At 42.5% G+C, this 22044-nt stretch overlaps 2 long non-coding RNA genes across 2 annotated transcripts in view; one reads left to right on the top strand and one right to left on the bottom strand.

The window, feature by feature from the left end:
* Positions 1-9510, top strand: part of LOC121584708 — a 30583-nt gene extending 21073 nt beyond the window's left edge. The window contains exon 3 of the long non-coding RNA XR_006003752.2: positions 8224-9510. This is a non-coding gene — a long non-coding RNA (uncharacterized LOC121584708). The remainder of the gene's footprint in view (positions 1-8223) is intronic.
* Positions 2180-22044, bottom strand: part of LOC121584709 — a 32457-nt gene continuing 12592 nt past the window's right edge. The window contains exons 2-3 of the long non-coding RNA XR_006003753.2: positions 18478-18525; positions 2180-3045 (exon numbers count right to left, since the gene is read on the bottom strand). This is a non-coding gene — a long non-coding RNA (uncharacterized LOC121584709). The remainder of the gene's footprint in view (positions 3046-18477; positions 18526-22044) is intronic.

Raw genomic sequence — 22044 nt, 5'->3', positions numbered from 1 at the left:
TCACCTCCTCTTGGTGAAATGTGGACGTGTTCTATGGCTACAAAGAGCAGGGAGGAAGGTGAGTAATGGTTGGCTTCGATGCAGTGCCGCTCAATAGCATAGTCTGTGTTTTTATTTCAAATAGCAGCCTTATGTTCTGCAATGTGAAGTTCCAATGCTTGTTTATTTTGACCAATATAAGCAGCACTGCATCTGCATTTGAGCATGTATATGACATTTGTGGTGCTACAATTAATGAAGCTTTGGATTTTGTATTCTTTACCTGTTCTTGTGTGGTAAAAAACATTAGTATTGGTCGCGGTGTCACAATGTACACAGTGGCCACACTTGTAACTGCCATTGGGCGGGCCTGGGAGCCAAGTGTCACGCTTCTTGGGTAGCTGCATGCTGTGTGTAATGGAATCGGCTAGATTGCGCACACGGCGAAAACAAATGCGAGGGGGCAATATTGTGAACTCTTGTGATGCGACCGGCACATGGGCTGTACTCCGTGGAAAAACACAAATGTGGGGGCGTTTTGTCCTGGTTTCTAATTAGCGCCAGTGAGTAGGCTTTGACATTCAGTCTCTCTAGCACGAGTATAGGCCTGTTTAATGACAACCTTATCATATCCGTGTTGAAGTAACCTGGTGAGAATATCATTAACTTTGCACTTGTAATCTATGTCTGTACTACAGTTATGTCAGAGTCTTAAGAATTGACCCACCGGTATGTTCCACTTAAGGTGTACTTGTTTTCATTATTTTTGTGGATTGTAAGATCCAAGAAGTCTACTTTCTCCCGACTTCTCTCTGCTGTGAATTTGAGATTGGTGTCAGATAAATTAATATAAGAAATTAACTCTGAGGAGAGTGTCAGTACCGTTCCATACAAGTAGATGTCGTCTATGTATCTTTTCCAAAGGGTGACATTCTGGAAATATAGTGTCACGACTTCCTCTGAAGCTGCCACCTCTCCTTGTTCGGGCAGGCTTCGGCGTTCGTCGTCACCAGCCTTCTAGCCACTGCCGCTCTTCATCTCATCATTCCATTTGTTTTGTCTTGTTTATTACACACACCTGGTTCATATCCCCACATCGGTGCCTGTATAAGTGTTCCCTCTGCCCCCTTGTCTTTGTGTGTGATTGTTTATTATGGAGGATAGCTAAGCTCTGTGGAGCTCCGTGTATTTTGTGTCGCCGGGATATTTCCCCGTGTGCCTTGTATTTTCCAGGGCGCCTGTTTTGCGCACTAGAGTGTTTTACGGATTTCTGCGTAACTCTGTATTTGCGGAATAAAGACTGTTATTCTGTGATTTACCCTCCTGCGCCTGACTCCTTCGACATTACCTCATCACATATAGGTTTTTCTGGACATCATAAATGAAGGTCTCCTCCCAGTGTCCCATAAATACATTTGCATAGATAGGAGTGAATGCAGCTCCCGTCACTGTACGCCGAATCTGTTCGTAGAAATTGCCCGCATATTGGAAGTAATTTCATGTGAGGGCTTTTTCAGTGAGACAGAATAAAGTTAGACAGAGGTAAGATACCCTCTGGTCTAGTGTTGAGATAGCGAGAGAGGGCTCGTAGACCTGCGTCATGCGGGATATTAGTGTAGAGAGACTGAACGTCAAGTGTAACCAACATGCTTTCGGTGTGGCATCTATAGGTTTTGATGATCTTAAGCACATCCCTGGTATCTCCTAAAAAGGCTGGCAATGCTGGCACAAATTTAGAGATGAAGAAATCAACATACTGAGATAGGGGTTCAATAGGGCTACTGTTACCTGATACTATGGGACGTAAAGGAGGTTTATCCACGTTTTTATGTATTTTCGGTAAGCCATAATAAACTGGACAGGCTAGGTGTGGCGTAATAAGAAAGTCCTTCTTTGTTTCCGTTATCCAACCCACTGTCACGGTCGTTGAAGAACGGGTCAGACCAAGGCGCAGCGTGAAATGCATACATGTTTATTAAACTGAATAAACATACAAAAACAACAAAAGGCAACGAAACTTGACGTCGGAAGGCTATACACTAACAAGCCAAACTCACCGAGCACAAACAAGATCCCACAACCCAGGCAGGAAAACTGGCTGCCTAAGTATGATCCCCAATCAGAGACAACGAGTGACAGCTGCCTCTGATTGGGAATCACACCCGGCCAAACATAGAAATCCAACCATAGACTGTCCACATAGAAAAACACACACATGATATTCACACCCTGACCAAACTAACTAGAGTTCTATAGGTCAGGGCGTGACACCCTCTGAAAGAGCGTCATCAATGAAGCTATTTATATCCTTTTTTATTCTACCTGTGGGGTTGAAACAGAGAGGGACATAGAACTTAATGTCAGAGAGTTGAGCATAGACCTCACTCCCTTATCAGCATTTTTTATCACAATATCTGGATTGTCTTTCAGTTCCTTCAAAGCATTTTGTTCACCATTACTGAGATTAGCTGCTTGTTTAGGGGTGTTGCGGGCCAATTTAGCAAAATCATGTTCTATCAGCCTATTGTAGGGACTGAAATTAGCATAAGGCACAAAATTTGACATTACACAATGGTTGCCTATTAGCACAGAATAAATTATTTAAATGTCATTGGCGAACAAATCTGAAAGTGTCAACTTTTCATGCAAAAGGTGCCATCCTATTAGAAGGTGAGAAAGAGAGTCCTTCACTCAGGTCTGACACTTGGGCATCCGTGAGAGGCCATGGTGATATGTTGATCACCGAAAGTTATTGTTGCGGTTCCGACTGGACCTCCTCAGGTGGGCTGTGGGCGGATGTCTTCCCCCTCGAGCCCCGCCTCGTCTTCCTGCAGGTTGGCGCTGGTTGCCTCGCGCCCCTAAAACAGCGGGGTTGGTTCGAGAGGTATCAGAGTCACTATGCTTTGAAGCTTCTTGCTCACTGGCAGAGGACAGGTGAGCGTCATCTCATCTGGTCACAGGGGGGCGGAACCTGGAGTTGAATCTCACTCGTCTGCCTTGACAGTCATAGATGGTGACATCTCGGTAGTCCCTTGTGTCTCATCGGTATTTCTGTAGCTTGTGTCGCTTTAGGTGAGAGATGTGAATATCTCATTGGAGAATGTGTTGTTTACACTGTTCCAAATTGTAATAATAATAATAATAATAACCCTCCTTTTTCTTGATCTCCTTCTTATTGTTATTATTACTATTATTATTATGATCATCATTATAATAAGTAATGTCATTATCATTAGAATGCTTAGTAGCCTATAGCAGCCTTGTATAACCACCATTGAGTTGTAGGCCTATGAGCGCATCCTGTTTATTCTTAATACAGTAACTTACTTAGGCCTATATTTCAATACTTACTGTATACAGGCTACTGTGTCAATCAATCAATCATTCATTCGTTCATGTCATCAAACAGCATAGGAGTCATTCATGATTTGAAATGCAATCAAGCATTTTAGTTTTAAAATAAAATAACAAAGTGACCCTTGAATAATTAGCATAAACAATAAATAAACCGGTCCATGTTGGCAATTGCATTCACAAATGCATGTGACCATTTTTAGTCTTTGCTGTAATAAAGGCTTTCCAAAAAAAATTAAATAAAGTTACAACAGACTCTCTGGTACGCTTATAATTTATTTAGTGTTGTTTACATTGTTCCAAACGGTCAGAAAATTTATATTCTAATCTAACAGCACCTGTTTGGCACACAGGCTTGCTCCTTACCTTATTTTTCTTGATCTCCAGTATTTTCCACAACTAGTGACATTTATTCCACACATCTGACTTCCCCCTTTACCTCCTGATTAACCAGTAAACATTCCCCCGTTTTGAGTTTATTTGTCACGTCATCTGCTTCCATTTTGCTGTCACATGTTACGGTGTTTGGAGTTTGTTAACAAAAATATTAATGTGATTATGATATGCTATAAGTCAGGCCCTATTGGTCATGTGCATGTGATGCATACGTAAAGAGAGCAAGGTTTGAGGGAATAGGGAATGTTTTTTCTAAACAAATGAGGGATTTCGGTAACATAACTTCTCTGTCAGAAATGGCTGTAATTATGTTGCAGATTCAGCCACACAGACAGAGCAATAAACACTGTTGATGTACTGTGGTGGTCGCTGCAGCAGGGAGCAGAGAGAGACAACGGGTGCTAGTCACACAGTCACTCACTGTAATTTTTTTTTAACACAATCAAATCAATTGCGGTCAAACTCCCTCTAGTCATCTGTGTGTTTTTAATTATTTAATCAAACAGTGCACTTAAAGCATCAGACAAGCTCAGTGCATATAGTTGATTTGATTAAAACACATAGGATGTGTCTATGTATAGAAAGATACGTTTTAAAATGTAAACCAATCGATTGGTCGAAAGAATAGATGACTCTTGGTCGACCAAGATTTCTTTTTAGTCGGGGACGGCTAAACAGTTAATGTGTTTTTGTAAAATGTTCAGTGTAATTTGTTAAAAGTTGTCATTGTGCATAGAGTTGTATGGTTAGTTAAACTTTTAAATGAATGTTTTTTGTTTGGCATACTTTTTAAGTGACAAATCTCAGCGCAATTCTGTTTCCGTAGAATTGGCCAGTACTTTTATTTCATAATGATTTCACCTTCTGTAAAAAGAAGCTGAGGACCGTGAGACCCTATTTCACAGGATTGACTGTTTAATGGACACTTTTGTTCCATTTTTAATGTAACCTTTATTTAAACCAGGAAGTTCCTTTGAGATAAAGAATCTCTTTTTCAGAGACCTGTGGCCAAGAAGAGAGCTCCAGTATTGGAAGGCCGGCTGCAGCACTCACCAAACAGTTGGGAGTGTTCACGCTTTCATTATGCCAAAACAAAAGAGCCTGATATAGAGTTTAAACTCAGCAGATTCACTGTGGCAAGAACAATCACAGGGCTGAAACAGAGCAACACTTTTTCACGTTTTTCAGTTTCGGTTCAATTCGACCTTCTCAAATAAAAAATTAAACAATCAGCATGCTTGATTCTTGGAAAGTTAATTTCCCCTTTTCTTTCTGTAATTAGAGGAGATACAGACATATGAAAATAATATGCCAGTAATTGCCCTGTAAGGTTATGTTAACGTGCTGGTAAATCTCAAACACATTGATGTTTTCCAGCCAGGCCCAATGCATATTTGATAATTTATTTACACTGGGAAAATGTCTGGAGAACAATGGAAACCAGCCTGAGTTTCTTCTGTCTCTCAACTGGCTTTTTAAAACACATAGCACACCACTATGGCAACTCTATAGTACATTATTTCACTCTGTCCACCTTTCATGTACTCTAATAACAGTGTGGCAAATTATTTATTGAAAATAAAATGCCTCTCACTGTTTTAAAATATGGGATACACATTACAAACATAAATGACAGTAAATGCACTGTCATCAGAGGCTGGTGTCCTTTAAGTAGAGTAGACTGTCTCTACTCAGAAGGGACAGTTTGTGACATACATTAGTCACCCACACAAAGACCTGCCTGTTTATCCCGCTGGAGTTGGGCTTTGTCATCACACACAGTGAAGTTATAGGGACTGACACTGGGAACAGCATGACCCACTTCTGGGTGACCTGGAAACACTCCGCAGGCTTGACCCCCCAGTCTCACGCCAACGCAAGTTGCATCAAGCAAAGGCTAAACGAAATTGGGAATTAATCAAATCTGGGCTGATCATAAGTTATTAAATGTGAAAATTAAGAGATGGAACAGAGGTCCGCACTCAGATGCTTTACACATTCACACCAAGACTGCTGAGTAAAATGGCTGGCACAAACATACATTACATTGACAAAGATACATTATTTCAATTACGGTGCACTTGTAAAAGACTTCTAACACAAACTGTTTTAAAGATAACATGAGCTCACTGTGTGAGAGGAAAAAAAGACGTTCAACAACCAAATGCAAAAAGAATCTCACAAAAGTAAAGAAAGTGAAATTCACAGAGCTACATTTACTTTCACTTCCTCTTTCAGTCTGTTCTTCAGCACACAGATTTCACATACGAATACCTCACTTCCAAATACACTGCTCAGGGATCAGTCTTTTCTCACTGTAAATCAACTCCATTTCATGAAGGGATAAAATTCAAAGGAATAAAGGAATGAATCTGAAACAACAGTAAGGGTTGGGCTGTATTCTGATATGAAGTAAAGGTATGGAAATGAAAAACGTCTGTTCTTAAATTACTTTTGGAAAAGAACATCAAACTTTAGCCCAGTTATGTGAGGACAACGGAAAAGCATGTTTTGGGACAAGGCCAAGTATTTCCATAGGAGTTTTGAGCTCACCGAGTCATAGATCCTTTGAAAACAATATGATGTGACTCCTACCCCCTTGTGGATAGAACTCCACATTACACAATGATGGACAGGCCGTGTAATGCACTGAACACAATGCACTCTAAATCAATAAAATAACGTGTTTTTTATGCCCACCTAAACATATAATGGAAATGGTATTTTCCAAAATATCAAATCATGAGTTAAACATATAGTATTATTATGTTATTAAATATATTTTGGCTGTTCCTGCACTGTGATGTCACATCAAACCGTTGAGGGGTTGATGAGTGACAAAAGCCATCAATGTAACAATACAACCATGAAATGGACACAAAACCCCAGTTGCAGCTCCTGAGGTAAGCAGAGCACCCTGCTCAGAGAGTAGAACAACCAGTCAGGTCTAAGCTGTAACACTAGGCTTCATCCCACTTGCTGACACCTCTCACTCATAATCCAACTGGTCACGCCAGTACTGGGGGCTGACATTACCATACAAACACAGGTATCCGTGGAAACCGCTGGAATGGCACAGTGAGCTGACAGAACAGGCAACTCCGATTAAGTGGAGACATAAATAGGTAGGTCTTACTTAAATACACTGTCAGGATGGCACCTAAATCCTCAGGGACGCTGTCTCAAAGTCTTAAAACTAAGAACATCTGTCCCTGTGAGATTCAGGGATCTTTCATAATCTTTCCTCGTATTCAGGGAGGACAAGTACTTAAAGCCACTACTGATCCTACATAGCACACTTCAATATTCTGCTTCTACAGCTATAAAATGAATTCTACAATGTATTTCATCCTTATCATGGATATTGCCAATATTAAATACCTATCTGTTCAGTCATCTCTAAGCTGTATTGAAGTAGCTACAATGAGTGGTAGTGTAATGATCAATGCGACCAACTGACAAATCAGTGGCACCCTTTCAGGGCAAAGTTAAACAATGAAAGTCCTCCTGGCCAGATTTCATTGTAATGAATGGACACCTGGTAATGATTGACCATAGGACAGAGGGAGACACTCTAAGCCACTGATAACCTCGGAAATGGCTGAATCAGCTGTGATTGGTCAATTGTGTCCATTGGGCCGAGTACGGAGGGTGAGGGGTCTGACCCTTGGACCCTTGGACAGAGGCAGGTCAGAGTAGAGGTGACCAGGGGGTGGAGCCATCCCTGCTGCTTTGAGTGACACGTGAGGTACCCACCCATAGACAAGCTCATGGTTGTAAACACTTTCCCATCAGAAAGGGACAACCACATTTCCACCTTTTCAATAAAACGTCTAACAAATTGAGGCAATATGACTACACAATTCCACATTCCACAATATGACTACACAATTCCACATATACAGTAATTATCTACAAGAAAGCTTGACACCACCTTTTACAGGTTCACATAGATGATGACGGCAGCTTTTACAAGGAAATAGAGAGATCACAGCTTCTAAATTCCTCAATTTACATTCTAATTCTCTGCTGTTTTAGGGGACTTTGAGCGGTGGCAAGATTAGGACTTCATCTACTGCATAGTGTTGAAAACAGCTGTTGTCAACTCAGCTATTTGCCCCCTGACCTGTGTTTTGGTCCCTGAATGGGGGTCTCTGGATTCCCATCCCTGTCACAGCATTTACAAGCTCAGGGAGCCTGCTTCAGCCTCCCCCCCCCCTGCCCTCCCTCCCTCCACCCTCTACAGCCCCTTGACCCCACATTACCCCTGCCCACTCCATGCACGAGGCATCCTGGGACTTGAATAGGCCAAGGGAGGGTAGTGTTGTCCATGGGTACTCTCTGATCCCGCCTCCTCAAGTTTACAACCCAATCAGGTTTTGCCTCATAAATCCATGCCTCCTCCCTTAGTGGGGGCGACAATGCCAGTCTTTCTCTGTGCACTGGTTTAATAGTTCCCCCAAGCTTCCTTCCACTTATTACTGACTCCCACAGGTTTATAGAGGCCAGGACACAGAGGATGCTGAGAAAGTCCAGTCCAGAGGAGAGCTGCAACAATCAGGCCAGCATGGAGTCACAACGAGGTCAGGAGTTTCTGAACTGAGTCTAACCTCTGACATCTGGATGGTGCCACCAGCCTGTTGCCCCACGGTGAGAGGCGAGAGGGCCTGCAACCACGTGGTACCACAGCAGCCAACAACCACACAAACACAGTCATAGGGGGGACTGAGAAATGCCTGACTAGATCCCTTACAAAACTGGGCGGATGTTTAATTTACTGTATGTGTGTAAGTGTGAGTGGATCATTAACATGTATCTGTTCAACAGACACATTGAGACTATTCTCTGCAAATATTCTATTCCATCCCATATCTTGCTGTCTCTGTGAGACAGAGGCTGTACACAAACAGTGATCATGTTGTGGGCCAGCTTCTGTTCTATTTTCAGTTGAACATGTCCCCCTGGTGGAGATGGAAGGAGTCACATGCTACATTGAAGACATGGTTATTATGCCATTCCAAGTAATGGGAAAGGCAAGAGGAACAGCAAAACCTGTATCAATTATTTTCTCCTGAACTTTGAATGATGGAGAGCTGGACATAGGCTGACATTTTACATTTCAGGGGGAACTGGGATGCCAGCAAATGGAGATATTTGCACTAGTAAAAAAATGGCCATATGAACCATAAAGCATATAAATATATTTTTCTTCATTGTATTTTTTATTTTATTTATTAACTCCATGTACAACCTTATACATAGGAACAACAACTTACAGACGCACACAAACAATGACTACATCTCATCTTCCCAGACCCGCATGCTCACACCCCCATCCCTAGTACCTGCATTATTGTTTGCCACTTGGCCTTAAACTGTATCAATTTGTTTTTCTCGGCCACCCATGCCATTTCAATATTTCAATAATAAATCATTAGATGTTTTCATTGTGTTAATGATGGCGGATTGATTGATTTCCACGTTTTTAATAGATGTTTTTCCAAGATGAGTGATGAGAAGAGAATCGTCCAGCACATTTGGGTATCTCACTACACCCCCATATGCAGACAGACGGATTAAAATTACGTTTACATTGTAATACTTCTGACAGCCAATTTTCTAGCTCCGCCCACAACTTCCAGACTTCATAGCATTCCCAGAAAGCATGGATTATAGAGTCATTATTCGTTTTTCACTTAAGACATTCTGTCGTTGTGCTGTAGAATTTGTGAATTTTGTCTCTTGTATAATACATTCTATACATTAGTTTATACTGGATTAAGCGTACATTTTCGTTAACTGTAATTTCGTTAGTTTTGCTCCAACTTTCCCTCCATCTTGTGCCAACATCAGTTCTTTTTAAGTCTTGGTTCCAATAGTTTATATATTTTTTCTACGAGATTGCCAGTTAGATATGCTCTCTGTAAGTTTTTGTATACTGTATCCTATCATATGAACATCCTTTTCTGATTCAAATAACATTCCCTCAAGGTTGCTCTGATGTTCAAAAGATGTCAAATCTAAATGTTGTGATATATAACTTTTAAGTTGCATGTATTTGAAACTATTCTAATTGGTCAGTCCAAAATTACTTTCTAATTCTGTCATGGAAATAAATGTACTTCCTGTTACCAAGTCATTTACAGTTTCTATGCCTTTAGTTTTCCACGTGGACCAATTTATTGGTGAATTCTGAAAAGCTATCCAAGGATTGTTCCATAAGGTTGTGTATTTAGGGAGTGATATTGGTTCTTGTTGAAAGCATTTCATTTTCTTCCATATTGTTATAGTGGTCTTAACTATGAAGTTGTTAATGTTCTTAGCTTTATCCTTTGAAAATAGACACGTAAAAAGATTCTGTGGATGAGCATGTGCATCTTCAATATGTACCCATTGTTCCTCTTTAGTGCATTTAACTATATTTCGCAAGTAAAAGCCTTGGGTAGCAAATTTATACAATTCCAAGTCTCAAAGGTTAAACCACCCTCAGACCTAGGAAGATATAAACTTTCCTTTTTATTCTATGAATGTTATTTGTCCAAATAAAGTCTGTTATGACCGAGTATACTTTTTTAAAGAATGTCTTCAGTTGGGTAATTGGTATTACCGAATATAAATACAAAAACTTTGGCAGCCATGCTATTCTAAAGAGGTAAGATTTATGGGAAGATTATTCAATTTAATCAGATCTGCTTTCATATAGTTGAGTAATGGAATCATCTTTATATATTTGTTGTTTGTTGTCACTTATTAAGCATCCTAAGTATTTAATATTTTTTATGGTCCAGTTAAAGGATTGCTGTAGATCGTAAGTTATTCTTTTTTTTTTTCCTATTGCCATTATAAATAAAAAAGTCCACGTACATTTTATATCCTGAGATTTTTGAGTGGTCTGAAAATATTTTAAGCAAAGGGGGCATTGAGTTTTCAATATTTATCATGTACACTACCGTTCAAAAGTTTGGGGTCACTTAGAAATGTCCTTGTTTTCTAAAGAAAAGCAATTTTTCTGTCCATTAAAATAACATCAAATTGATCAGAAATACCGTGTTTTGCAGGTATTTTAAATGTATTTTTATCCATTTGCAAAAAAATCTAAAAAATCTGTTTTTACTTTGACATTATGGGTTATTTTGTGTAGATTCAGTAGATAGTACCCGCAAAACACCAGTCTCAACGTCAACAGTGAAGAGGCGACTCCGGGATGCTGACCTAGGCAGAGTTGTAAAGAAAAAGCCATATCTCAGACTGGCCAATAAAAATAAAAAATTAAGATGGACAAAAGAACACTGGACTTTTTCTTTGCAACTCTGCCTAGGTCAGCATCCCGGAGTCGCCTCTTCACTGTTGACGTTGAGACTGGTGTTTTGCGGGTACTATTTAATGAAGCTGCCAGTTGAGGACCTGTGCGGCGTCTGTTTCTCAAACTAGACACTCTAATGTATTTGTCCTCTTGCTCAGGTGGGGGGAGAGGGGACATCCCTGTCTTGTGCCCCTTTCTAAAGCAATTTCATCAGATAATGTATTATTTGTGTATATTTTTGCTTTAGGAAATGTACAGTGCATTCTGAAAGTATTCAGACCCCTTGACTTTTTCCACATTTTGTTACGTTACAGCCTTATTCTAAAATGGATTAAATAAATAAATAAATCCTCAATCTACACACAATACCCCATAATGACAAAGCGAAAACAGGTTTTTTGATTATTTTGCAAATGGATAAAAATACATTTAAAAAATACCTTATTTACATAAAAGTATTCAGACCCTTCGCTATGAGACTCGAAATTGAGCTCAGGTGCATCCTGTTTCCATTTATCATCCTTGAGATGTTTCTACAACTTGATTGGAGTCCACCTGTGGTAAATTCAATTGATTGGACATTATTTGGAAAGGCACACACCTGTCTACATAAGGTCCCACCGTTGACAGTGCATGTCAGAGAAAAAACCAAGCCATGAGGTCAAAGGAATTGTCCGTAGACATGATTGTGTCGAGGCACAGATCTGGGGAAGGGTACCAAAAAATGTCTGCAGCATTGAAGGTCCCCAAGAACACAGTGGCCTCCATCATTCTTAAATAAAAGAAGTTTGGAACCACCAAGACTCTTCCTAGAGCTGGCCGCCTGGCCAAACTGAGCAATCAGGGGAGAAGGGCCCTGGTCAGGGAGGTGACCAAGAACCCAATGGTCACTCTGACAGAGCTCCAGAGTTCCTCTGTGGAAATGGGAGAACCTTCCAGAAGGACATCCATCTCTGCAAAACTCCACCAATCAGCCCTTTATGGTAGAGTGGCCAAACGGAAGCCACTCCTCAGTAAAAGGAGTTTGCCAAAAGGCACCCAAAGGACTCAGACCATGAGAAACAAGATTCTCTGGTCTGATGAAACCAAGATGTAACTATTGGCCTGAATGCCAAGCGTCACATCTGGAGGAAACCTGGCAACATCCCTACAGTGAAGCATGGTGGTGGCAGCATCATGCTGTGGGGGTGTTTTTCAGCGGCAGGGACTGGGAGACTAGTCAGGATCGAAGGAAAGATGAACGGAGCAAAATACAGTGAGATCCTTGATGAAAACCTGCTGCAGAGATCTCAGGACCTCAGACTGGGGGAAAGGTTCACCTTCCAACAGGACAATGACCCTAAGCACACAGCCAAGACAACGCAGAAGTGGCTTCAGAACAAGTCTCTGAATGTCCTTGAGTGGCCCAGCCAGAGCTTGGACTTGAACCTGATCGAACCTGAAAATAGCTGTGCAGCGACGCTCCCCATACAACCTGACAGAGCTTGAGAGGCTCTGCAGAGAAGAATGGGAGAAACTTCCCAAATACAGGTGTGCCAAGCTTGTAGCGTCATACAAAAGAAGATTCGAGTCTGTAATCATGGCCAAAGGTGCTTCAACAAAGTTTTTTTGTTTGTTCGTTTTTTAAAATTATTTTCTTATTTTTTTTACTTTTATTTAACAAGGTAAGCCAGTTGAGAACAAGTTCTCATTTACAAATGTGACCTGGCCAAGATAAAGCAAAGCAGTGCGATAAAAACAACAACAACACAGAGTTACACATGGGATAAACAAAATGTACAGTCAATAACACAATTGAAAATCTATATACAGTGTGTGCAAATAGGCCATAGTGCAAAATAATTACAATTTAGTAATAACACTGGAATGATACATGTGCAGAAGATGATGTGCAAATAGAGATACTGGGGTGCAAATGAACAAAATAAATAACAATATGGGGATGAGGTAGTTGGGTGGGCTAATTACAGATGGGCTGTGTACAGGTGCAGTGATCGGTAAGATGCTCTGACAACTGATGCTTAAAGTTAGTGAGGGAGATAAGAGTCTCCAGCTTCAGAGATTTTTGCAGTTCATTCCAGTCATTGGCAGCAGAGAACTGGAAGGAATGGCGGCCAAGGGAGGTGTTGGCTTTGGGGATGACCATTGAGATATACCTGCTGGAGCACATGCTACGGGTGGATGTTGCTATGGTGACCAATGAGCTAAGATAAGGCGGGGATTTGCCTAGCAGTGATTTATAGATGACCTGGAGCCAGTGGGTTTGGCGACGAATATGTAGTTAGGGCCAGCCAACGAGAGCGTACAGGTCACAATGGTGGGTAGTATATGGGGCTTTGGTGACAAAACGGATGGCACTGTGATAGACTACATCCAATTTGCTGAGTAGAGTGTTGGAGGCTATTTTGTAAATGACATCGCCGAAGGATCGGTAGGATAGTCCGTTTTACGAGGGCATGTTTGGCAGCATGAGTGAAGGAGGCTTTGTTGCGAAATAGGAAGCCGATTCTAGATTTAACTTTGGATTGGAGATGCTTAATGTGAGTCTGGAAGGAGAGTTTACGGTCTAACCAGACACCTAGGTATTTGTAGTTGTCCACATATTCTAAGTCAGACCCGCCGGGAGTAGTGATTCTAGTCGGGCGGGCGGGTGCAAGCAGCGTTCGAAGAGCATGCATTTAGTTTTACTAGCGTTTAAGAGCAGTTAGAGGTTACGGAAGGAGTGCTGTATGGCATTGAAGCTCGTTTGGAGGTTTGTTAACACAGTGTCCAATGAAGGGCCAAATGTATACAAAATGGTGACGTCTGCGTAGAGGTGTATCTGAGAGTCACCAGCAGCAAGAGCGACATCATTGATATACACAGAGAATAGAGTCGGCCCGAGAATTGAACCCTGTGGCACCCCCATAGAGACTGCCACAGGTCCAGATAACAGGCCCTCCGATTTTAAACATTGAACTCTTTCTGAGAAGTAGTTGGTGAACCAGGCGAGGCAGTCATTTGAGAAACCAAGGCTATTTAGTCTGCCAATAAGAATGCGGTGATTGACGGAGTCGAAAGCCTTGGCCAGGTCGATGAAGATGGCTGCACAGTACTGTCTTTTATCGATCGCGATTATAATATTGTTTAGGACCTTGAGCGTGGCTGAGGTGCACCCATGACCAGCTCGGAAACCAGATTGCATAGCGGAGAAGGTACGGTGGGATTCGAAATGGTCGGTGATCTGTTTGTTAACTTGGCATTCAAATACTTTCGAAAGGCAGGGCAGGATGGATATAGGTCTGTAACAGTTTGGATCTAGAGTGTCACCCCCTTTGAAGAGGGGGATGACCGCGGCAGCTTTCCAATCTCTGGGGATCTCAGACGATACGAAAGAGAGGTTGAACAGGCTGGTAATAGGGGTTGCGACAATTTTGGCGGCAAATTTTAGAAAGGGTCCAGATTTTGCAGCTCTTTCAGAACATCAGCTATCTGAATTTGGGTGAAGTGGGGCATGGGCAAGTTGCAGCGGAGGGTGCAGAGCTGGTGGCCGGGGTAGGGGTAGCCAGGTGGAAAGCATGGCCAGCCGTAGCAAAATGCTTGTTGAAATCTTCGATTATCGTAGATTTATCGGTAGTGACAGTGTTTCCTAGCTTCAGTGCAGTGGGCAGCTGGGAGGAGGTGCTCTTATTCTCCATGAACTTACAGTGTCCCACAACTTTTTGGAGTTAGTGCTACAGGATGCAAATTTCTGTTTGAAAAAGTTAGCCTTTGCTTTCCTAACTGATTGTGTATATTGGTTCCTGACTTCCCTGAAAAGTTGCATATCGCGGGGCTGTTCGATGCTAATGCAGTACACCACAGGATGTTTTTGTGCTGGTCAAGGGTAGTCAAGTCTGGGGTGAACCAGGGGCTATATCTGTTCTTAGTTCTGAATTTTTTGAATGGGGCATGCTTATTTAAGATGGAGAGGAAAGCACTTTTAAAGAACAACCAGGCATCCTCTACTGACGGAATGAGGTCAATATCCATCCAGGACACCCAGGCCAGGTCAATTAGAAAGGCCTGCTTGCTGAAGTGTTTTAGGGAGCGTTTGACAGTGATGAGGGGTGGTCATTTGACCGCGGACTCATTACGGATGCAGGCAATGAGGCAGTGTTCGCTGAGATCCTGGTTGAAGACAGCGGAGGTGTATTTAGAGGGTAAATTAGTCCGGATGATATCTATGAGGGTGCCCATGTTAACGGATTTAGGGTTGTACCTGGTAGGTTCCTTGATAATTTGTGTGAGATTGAGGGCATCTAGTTTAGATTGTAGGACGGCCGGGGTGTTAAGCATATCCCAGTTTAGGTCACCAAGCAATACGAACTCTGAGGATAGATGGGGGGAAATCAATTCACATTTGGTGTCCAGGGCACAGCTGGGGGCTGAGGGGGGTCTGTAGCAAGCGGCAACAGTGAGAAACTTATTTCTGGAAAGGTGAATTTTTAGAAGTAGAAGCTCAAACTGTTTGGGCACAGACCTGGATAGTATGATAGAGCTCTGCAGGCTCTCTCTACAGTAGATTGCAACTCCGCCCCCTTTGGCAGTTTTATCTAGACGGAAAATGTTGTAGTTGGGAATGGCAATTTCTGAATCTTTAATTTCTGAATCTTTGGTGGCCTTCCTAAGCCAGGATTCAGACACTGCTAGAACATCAGGGTTGGCGGATTGTGCTAACGCAGTGAATAACTCAAATTTAGGGAGGAGGCTTCTGATGTTAACATGCAAAAAACCAAGGCTTTTGCGGTTACAGAAGTCAACAAATGATAGCGCCTGGGGAGTAGGAGTGATACTGGGGGCTACAGGGCCTGGGTTAACCTCTACATCACCAGAGGAACAGAGGAGGAATAGAATAAGGATACGGCTAAAGGCTTTAAGAACTGGTCTTCTAGTGCGTTGGGTACAGAGAATAAAAGGGGCAGATTTCCAGCCGTTGTAGAATAGATTCAGGGCATTATGTACAGACAAGGATATGGAAGGATATGAGTACAGTGGAGGTAAACCTAAGCGTTGGGTAACGATGAAAGAGATAGCATCACTGGAGGCACCGATTGAGCCGGTCTCCGCGTGTGTGGGGGGTGGGACAAAGGAGCTATCTGAGGCAGGTTGAGCGGGACTGGGGGCTCTACAGTGAAAAAGAACAGTAAGAACTAACCGAAACAGCAATAGGCAAGGCATATTGACATGGGAGAGAGGCATTAAGCAATCACAGGTGTTATTCTAGAGAGCTAAGACAACAGCTGGTAATGGAGGAGGCACGGCTGTTGATTGTGTGTGCTAGCGGGCCGGGGCTAGCAGATGGATCTTCATGGTCGTCGCAACAGGAAGCCTGTTGAAACCACATCAGACGATTACGTCGGCAGACCAGTCGTAATGGATCGGCGGGGCTCCGTGTCAACACTAGGAGGTCCCGTCCGGTTGACAGAGAGGTAGATAGCCGGGAGATGGGCCTGGCTCGAGGCTAGCTCAAGGCTAACTGGGGCTTGCATTCGGGACAGTGGTGATTGGCCAACAACAACAACAGCCATTCGGTTGCAGCTAGCTAGTTGCGATGATCCTGTGTTAAGGTCCAGTGATTCAGTGATTCCAGCAGAAAATCCGATATGCTCTGGCTCGATAGCGCGATGTGCAGACTGTGCAGACTGGCCGATAATTGTCCAGGCTAGAGCTGGCTGGTAGGTAGTGCAGGCCACGGACAATGGTGAAGACCGCTAACGGTGGCTAATAGCAAGTAGCTAGTTAGCTGGCTAGCTGGCTAGTTTCAGCCGGAGGTTTTAGATAAAATAATAGAATCCGTTCCACATTGGGTGAGGCGGGTTGCAGGAAATAATATTTAGTTATAGGATGAAAAGTGAGATTGAGAAATATATACAAAAAAATAAAAATAAATAAAAAGCTGGCTATTTACATGAGGACACTACAGAAAACACGACCGCACTGCTACGCCATCTTGGAAAGTACTGAGTAAAGGGTCTGAATGCTTATGTAAATGTCATATTTAAGTTTTTTATTTTCAATACATTTGCACAAAAATTTAAAAACAGTTTTTGCTTTGTCATCATGGGGTATTGTGTCTAGATTGATGAGGCAAAAAACTATTTCATCCAAGGCTGTGACGTAACAAAAGTTATTGTATTTGTTTGTAAGTGTCTATTTTTAAGAAACCCTGTTTGACCCTGGTAAGACTTTTGCCATTGTATTGCTTATAAGCTTTGTTATTATTTTATTGTCACAATTTCTTAAACTTATGAGTCTATAATCAGCATGGGACTCACCAGATTTTTCTGGTTTTAATATAACTGAAATAACTGTTTTATACATGGAACTAGGAAGTGCTGAATTGAGTGACATGTATGTTGTCTATTGTGTAAATAGTGGGGCTACTTTGTCCCAAAATGTTAAATAGAATTCTATGGGAAAGCCATCCATTCCTGGTGCTTTTCTCCGTGCTAATGTTTTAACAGTGTCTAATATTTATTCTTGGGTGATCTCTGTTTTTAGTGATCATTTTTGGTCTGCTGATAATTGCTTCAAGAGTTGTTGAGTCTAAGAACGCTATAGGATCCGTCCCAACTGTTGTTTAATTCTGATTGATATACATTTTCATAGAACCATGTTTTTTAAGCAGGCACTGTGTACTGACAGAGTGTTGTATAAAGGCAAACATTTAAAAAGAGATCCACCAGGGCCAAAATCAATGAGGTCAAAGGATGTCGTGATGTAAGGCAGCAACAGAACATTGCTCCCAATCAGTTCCAGTTTATAGGTCTAATACAGTGTTGTTGTCTTTTTAAATCCACATATCCTAAACTATGGGTTAGATTTAACACAATATTGACAGTGATTCATGTTTATTCAGAAACTGGGGGAATAGTGGCATCCTGGCCAGGTAACTCCGTACACAACATGTGTCAAACTCATTCCACCAAGGGCCGAGTGTCTACGGGTTTTTGCTCCTCCCTTGTACTTGATTGATGAATTAAGGTCACTAATTAGTAACAACCTCACCTGGTTGTCTATGTCTTAATTAAAAGAAAAAACCCAAACCCTGCATACACTAGGCCCTCCATGGAACGAGTTTGACACCCCTGCCCTACACCTAGGACCAGTGGATGTACTATTCTATCTCACCACTAGAGAGCATTATTAAGCCAATTTTCACTGCCATCCCCACTGTATTGCTGCTGGGTGAATGTTGCAGGCCTGACATAAGATGATGTGTGGAATTAATATCACCACTCACAATTAGACATTAACGTTGCACTATCACAAACAAATTGTTCACGATAAACTCAAAACTCAAATCTTCAACTGAAAATTAACAGAAGAACAGGAAAATACATGAATGACTTTATCACTAATAATAGTGGTTAGACGTGTATTTGTCCTAGCATGATGTATAAATACATAACAAGTAAACTCACCTATGCCATCATTCTGTTCAACTTCCAAGGGATGGTCACCATAGAAGCCTGAAAAACAAAGGAGACGTGAAGACAGAAGCACAATCAGACATCACTAGCTAGAACTATATATACAAAAGTATGTGGACAACCCTTCAAATTAGTGGATTCGGCTATTTCAGCAACACCCGTTGCTGACAGGTGTATAAGATCAAGCACACCGCCATGCAATCTCCATAGACAAACATTGGCAGTAGAATAGCCTTACTGAAGAGCTCAGTGACTTTCAACGTGGCACTTTCATAGGATGTCACCTTTCCAAAAAGCCAGTTCGTCAAATTTCTGCCCTGCTAGAGCTGCCCCAGTCAACTGTAAGTGCTGTTATTGTAAAGTGGAAATGTCTAGGAGCAACAGCGGCTCAGCCGTGAAGTGGTAGGCCACACAAGTTCACAGAACGGGACCGGCGAGCGCTGAAGCACGTAGCGTGTACAAATCGTCTGTCCTCGGGTTGCAACACTCACTACCGAGTTCCAAACTGCCTCTGGAAGCAACGTCAACACAATAACTGTTCGTCGGGAACTTCATGAAATGGGTTTCCATGGCCGAGCTGCCGCACACAAGCTTAAGATCACCATGCACAATGCTAAGCGCCGGCTGGAGTGGTGTAAAGCTCGTCGCCATTGGACTCTGGAGCAGTGGAAACGTGTTCTCTGGAGTGATGAATCACGCTTCCCCATCTGGCAGTCCGACTGACAAATCTGGGTTTGGCGGATGCCAGAAGAACGCTACCTGCCCGAATGCATAGTGCCAACTGTAAAGTTTGGTGGAGAAGGAATAATGGTCCGGGGCTGTTTTTCATGGTTTGGGCTAGGCCCCTTAGTTCCAGTGAACTCTTAACGCTACAGCATACAATAACATTCTAGACGATTCTGTGCTTCCAACTTTGTGGCAACAATTTGGGGAAGGCCCTTTCCTGTTTCAGCATGACAATTCCCATGTGCACAAAGCGAGGTCCAGACAGAAATGATTTGTCGAGATCAGTGTGGAAGAACTTGACTGGCCTGCACAGAGCCCTGACCTCAACCCCATCGAACACCTTTGGGATGAATTGGAACACCGACTGCGAGCCAGGCCTAATTGTCCAACATCAGTGCCCGACATCAGTAATGATCTTGTGGCTGAATGGAAGCAAGTCCCCGCAGCAATGTTCCAACATCTAGTGAAAAGCCTTCCCAGAAGAGTGGAGGCTGTTATAGCAGCAAAGGGGGGACCAACTCCAGATTAATGCCCATGATTTTGGAATGAGATGTTCGACGAGCAGGTGTCCACATACTTTTGGTCATGTAGTGGAGCTTTTGCTGTAGCCACTAATTCCTCATGTGGACTATGAAGTGAGACCCTTTCTGAGTCCATCAGTGCCATACCAGGGGCCAGGGTTCCAGTCTAGAAGCACGGTTTCGACAGTTTTGCTTCGCACCTCTCTGATTCAGAGGGGTTGGGTTAAATGCGGAAGACACATTTCATTTGAATGCATTTAGTTGTGCAATTGACTAGGTATCTCCTTTCCCTTTAACTGACGCCCGGCACAGAGAGACAATTTCCATAGACGGCCACATAGAGAAGTCAGATTAGAACATTCCTAATAAGACACTTTGGTCATCCTCTTTGTGCACATAACATCCATAGAATTATTCAAATAAATGTCACTCAGTCCGATTTTTATCCATAGCCAAAGATATTCAAATGTTATATTCATCCAATGTCTGCCATGTTTTTGGATTACGTGATGACGTCGTTGCTGCTCACGCTGCTCCCTGTGCGCATTGAGCATTAGTGCGCATGTGATGTTGGTCCGTATAAACCAGATGCAACCCGAATATACAGCCCATGAATCGGCGTATGCAAACATGAGTAGATTACCTTGGAAACAACGGTCGGACATCTTGGACAGTCTCCAGTTCTTATTACACCTCAGTGGTCTAGACCAATGATTGACAATGAGAGGGGGCAGTCATTCTTCCCTGGTCTAGACGCCAGTCCACTTCTCACTTACACACTCTATGACAAGCCATCATTCAAACACAGCACAGTAGTGCCCTGTCAGTATACTATATAAACCACCCCACCATTATAGTACACCCCCACCCCACTCGTGTCAGCACACCGCCCTGCTATCAACAGCTGTAGACCCCTGACCCGACACACGCCAGTCGCCCCCTGTACCCTCCACTGAACACACTGGCATATGGTGTCCCTTGAGCAAACACACTGCACCAACACAGACACACACACATGCCCAGCTCAGACTCACAGACACACAGTCACATATGCCAGGCTCAGACACACAAACACTCTCTCTCACACACAAACACACACACACACACACACACACACACACACACACACACACACACACACACACACACACAGCACTGAATTACAGAATTAACTCATTCAAACTCATTCTCACTCCATATATTGCCAACAGTTAATATAATTAATAATAATAATAATATTAATACTATATTGCATTTGTAGAGCGCTTTTCATTTACATACATAAATCACAAAGCTCTTTACATTGTGAGCATTAAAATAAAAAAGCTTCAATAAAAAGGGCTAAAAACATAATATAAGAAAAAGATTGGCTAAAACTTCAATGACAAATTCTAAAACACTTCTGTTTTAGCTAAGAATGGGATAGTCCCAGAGAATAGAAAAGAATGGAGCTCCAGTGTGTGGTCCCTTTGCTAATCCTCCTGACACCCGATTGACCGCTATAGCCTGGGGCTGTGAGGGCTTCAGCAGCAGCATATACTATGCAGCTTGAGCCTCCTCCACTGCAGCCCATTGTGTGTTGACAAAGAAGGGCCACATCTTTAACCTCTAAAACCTCTGCAACCTTGGCACAATCAGCACACAATCAAAATAACATACTGGCTCTTGTGCTTTCTCTTCCCTCCACAAGGATAAGAGCTCTCAAACCAGTAATCGAAATACTGTAAAAATCTTTCAGTACTTCTTTAGGGACCTTAGCTCCGAAATAACTCATAAGAACAGCATGCTGTAGTCCAGAGGGTGTACCTGTGCATATTACCGTGACCAAGTCAATTTATGATTCCTACTGTAGTTTATACATTATAATAAACATGTCCTCCTATAGAGAGAGAGAACTACTTATTCCACAAATCTTTCACCTCTAGCTCTAGTATTCCTGTGAGTTCAGGGATTAAAGGATCCCCTCCAGGGCATGTTTTGTCTACCACCATCAGTACACATGCTGATTAGCTGCTCAGCTCTGGCAACCAGCTCCATGACTCCAGCAGGGCCAATGCTAAAGTTAATCACATTAACCAAGCTACAGGCTACAGGCTACAGGCTACAGGCTACAGGCTACAGGCTACAGGCTACAGGCTACAGGCTACAGCCTACAGCCTACAGGCTACAGCCTACAGGCTACAGGCTACAGGCTACAGGCTACAGGCTACAGGCTACAGGCTACAGGCTGGGGAACAAAAGCTAACCCATGGCTTCAGTCCCCACTAAAGGAAATATAGTACAACCTTTTGAACAACCTCTTGGTACCATA

This window comes from Coregonus clupeaformis, chromosome 16 (assembly GCF_020615455.1).
Source record: "Coregonus clupeaformis isolate EN_2021a chromosome 16, ASM2061545v1, whole genome shotgun sequence".
In the NCBI taxonomy this organism is placed as follows: Eukaryota; Metazoa; Chordata; class Actinopteri; order Salmoniformes; family Salmonidae; genus Coregonus; species Coregonus clupeaformis.
Note: the sequence above shows the minus strand (reverse complement) of the source record. Positions and strands in the feature narration are given on the sequence as shown.